Below are 3,725 nucleotides of genomic sequence, written 5' to 3' on the forward strand. Positions count from 1 at the left end.
TGCATTAACTGTGCTGTCAAGACCGTTTCAAAGAGTCCATATGGATATTTCTCGGGAATATTTGTGAGTCCAGATATGGACATAAGTTCATACTAGCATGAGCTGAAAAGGTTTGGTGAGATTTTTCCATTGAAAGCCAAGACCGCTAAAAAGTTACAATCAATTTCTTTCATACATTTGTCTGTCGCTACAGTGTGCCATAAATACTTATAACTGATAATGGGCGGGAATTTGTGAATAAGACTCAAGAATGCTTTGCAGAAGTAATGGGGATAAAAAAGTGACCATTATCCTGTATAGACCACAAGCTAACGTTCTGTGTGAAAGAGCCAGCAGGAAAATTTTAGAAGCGCTATGGGTTACTGTAGGGGGTAATGACGTAAATTGGGATCGGTATATTGTGCAAGTTCAGCATAGCAATAATATTATGGTTAGTGATACAATAAGTATGTCTCCTACAGAAGCATTGTCTGGTTATCCAGCACGAGGCACATTTGTTAATGTCATTCCCACTAATTTTTATGATACAGTTAGGTCTTTGGTCTCTACAGCTAAAGATAGGTATATGTCCCATAGCAGAAATATTGAGTCTAAAACCCAAGAGATGGTTGACAGCAGTAACTCAAAGCCAGCTAATGTTAATATTGCTGTTGGAGACAACGTTTTTGTGAAAGTCAACATCCGTAATCAGCTTCACTATAAGCTAGGTCCTAAGCTTGAGGGTCCATTTTGATTTGTTGAAATTAAGACAGGAATAGATTTGTTATCATGAATGAGAATACAGGTTCATCTAGGTTAACGCAAATAGGGTAAACAACAGACTGGAAATGGCCAACCTACTGACTACCGCGTTTGTGGCCACCCTCCAAAAAAGTACTTTAACACGTCCTGACACCAGAGATGGTCATCATTCATGAGTTGTTGGTGGTGAGAAGAACAGCTCGAGACCTGTACTCTCCTTTCGAAGTAAGTATTTTCTCAAAAGTTAGAAATTAAGGCCATATTTTAAGATTAAACACAGGGTAATGAAAAGTGTGGCCAAACGCAGTGCACACTACCCCCAACTAACTCCATGGCGCTTTCAAAATTTTTACTTACAACTAAAAATCTAAAAATGTTTCGAAGATTGACACAATCTCGATGTTTGCAGAGTCACTTGTGTCAACAAACTTCCCATTTCCTGTGCTAAATCAGCACACCACTTGTACCCATAGACGCTGGGGCACTTTCATCACAGCAATTGTAAACACTGACTTCCAACCACTACTTATCCAAGGGTACTACGATTTTAGTAGAAGAAGAAGTGTGCACTAGATAATTATTTGAATAATAGTTAAATGGCAGTATAAGGTCATGAACTGCTTAAATATTTTAACATATTCATGATTATCAATTTGAAAATATCGTTGTTGATAAAGTAACTAGATTCCTGACTCAAATATCAACAGTTTTGCTTGTGAATGGTACCTCCGGCATTCTTTGCACTCTTCAATTGTTTATCAGTGTTGTCAATTGGTATGTGTTTAACCTCCAAATCGGGTATAAGACTTACACAAAACCGGGGAAATAAGTGAAATTAGCGGATCTATTTGTAGTGACATACATATTACAGCAATTTTATCATTACTGCATTCCTATGACAACTAGAATTCATGGAAACTGTTTGTAAATACATCGGCGTATGTGTGAAGCTCCACTAGATTGGCAACGATGAGGTCAATTTTGCCGTCGTCTGCTTGTAAGTACTTCAGAAATATCTGTAATTTTTCGGGGTTAATGTGGTTGCAAAAAAGGGATAATAGACATGAATTAAATAAACATTTTGAAGTAACAAAGTAAAGTTAAACTAAATAATGAGTAAAGTAAACAATTAAGGGAATAAAGCTTTGCACCTCATAAACTGTGTACTCGTGTGCTGCCCGTAACTATGTTTGTGGAGTGAGCACTTAGGAACCAGGAACCGTAGCATGGTTCAAATGCAATTTGGAGTGAATTAAGACCAAAATATGTATAATTACAATCAAAGAAGCACTGTGGAGTTTTAGTTGTGATGGCAGTGAGGATAAAACCACCGACTACAAGTAAAAATGAATTTCAGTTCAAACCATGACCCCGGAAATAAAAAGTTTCCTACTTTCACTAATATAGGCAACAAAATGTTGTTTTATTGTGCTGATTACAACTGCAATCTTGAGTAAGATCAATAAACGTTACATATATAATGCTAACATTGGTTCAAATGAGTGCTGGGAGGCTGGGAAAGATGGTGGATTGTCTGTGGTTACGAACAGCAAGTCACGAGGTTGCCGCCATATTGATTTCCAAAACTGCCTTTGAAAACATATTTTACAAAGAGCTCACATGCTTATTTTAGTTTCGTATGGGCGCTTTTTCATATATCACAATTATGTTGACGAAACTTCGATCTTTTGAACGGTATGCTGAAAGATGCAATTGTATTCTTGTTTCACTAATTAAATATCAAGTGAATAAGGCCGAGCCACGCGATGACGATGGATCGACTGCGGTTGTTTACCCTATCTATGATTAAGAAGACAAGGTAATTGTGTGCAAACATCGATAGTTTGTATTTTAGTTCTCTTCTTTTCTTCTTAAGTTAGGGGGCAACTGTCTGTAGAGTTTTCCCTCTCCGCTTTGCTGCTTTGGTCTGTGGTCTTTTGGTTTTTCTTTGCTTTTTTTTTTTTTTTTTTTTTTGGTTGGGTGTGTGAGTATGTTATGTTTGGTGAAGTTGGTGGGTTTTGGATGTTTAGTAACTTTTGTTTTTTCCTCTCTCTCCCTCTCTTATCTTTTCATTACTTTAGGGTTTGATTATCTATATTTTTTTTTTTTTTTTTAGATGCTGAAAAGTTCTGCCTCCTCATTGCATTAGGGGTGGTTGTCTGGGCCAAATCAAAAGCACATTTGGGCCCAGCCGGTGTTCTAATTTGTCATAAACATGAAGTATGATTGTCATCTGATCATGTGATGCTTTAGTATTAAGTTCGAAAATCTTGGTAATGCAAGGTTGTAACTTGAAGAATTGGTGCGACGCGGAATCTGTTCATCCCTTTGCGTAGCTTACTGACCAAGGTCAAAATTACAGCAGATACGGTTAAAGGTCAAATCTCATAGACATAAAGGTGGCTTCCGGATACATTTCCCAATCGTCAGGTTATTTCCTGGAGAAGTAAGAGGGGAGCCCACTTATTAGCTGGGGCTGTGGCATTAATAGTGGCAGTGGTAGGGGGAAAGCCGTTAACAGCTTTGAGAGATAGTGATGATAAGTTAGGGGGGGGGCGCGGTTGAGAATTTGAGAAAATTTTTGAATGTTTTGCAATGTTTTTGATGGTTTTGATTCCGAAGACTTTTGTCACAAATTCAGAGAAGCACATATACCACTTCACAACATAAAACTTTTAAGCCTTGACGTAGACTCCCTATTCACAAAGGTACCAGTACAGGACGTTTTTCTTTTCATTTTGTTTTTAAGGGAAAAATTATCCCCCTCCCCTTATTCAGATCATTTCCCTTTGGCACTTGACAAAATAATAAAGTTAGTTGAAATTATGTGCATCTAAATAACGTATTTTAATTCGGGGAATCATTCTACAAGCAAAAATTCGGGTGTAGTATGGGTAGTCCTTTAAGTCCTATTTTAGCCAATCTGTACATGGAATACTTTGAAACTACAGTAATAAATACAATAAAACCCAAAAACATGCTGT

This window comes from Macrobrachium nipponense, chromosome 44 (assembly GCF_015104395.2).
Source record: "Macrobrachium nipponense isolate FS-2020 chromosome 44, ASM1510439v2, whole genome shotgun sequence".
NCBI classification, from domain to species: domain Eukaryota; kingdom Metazoa; phylum Arthropoda; class Malacostraca; order Decapoda; family Palaemonidae; genus Macrobrachium; species Macrobrachium nipponense.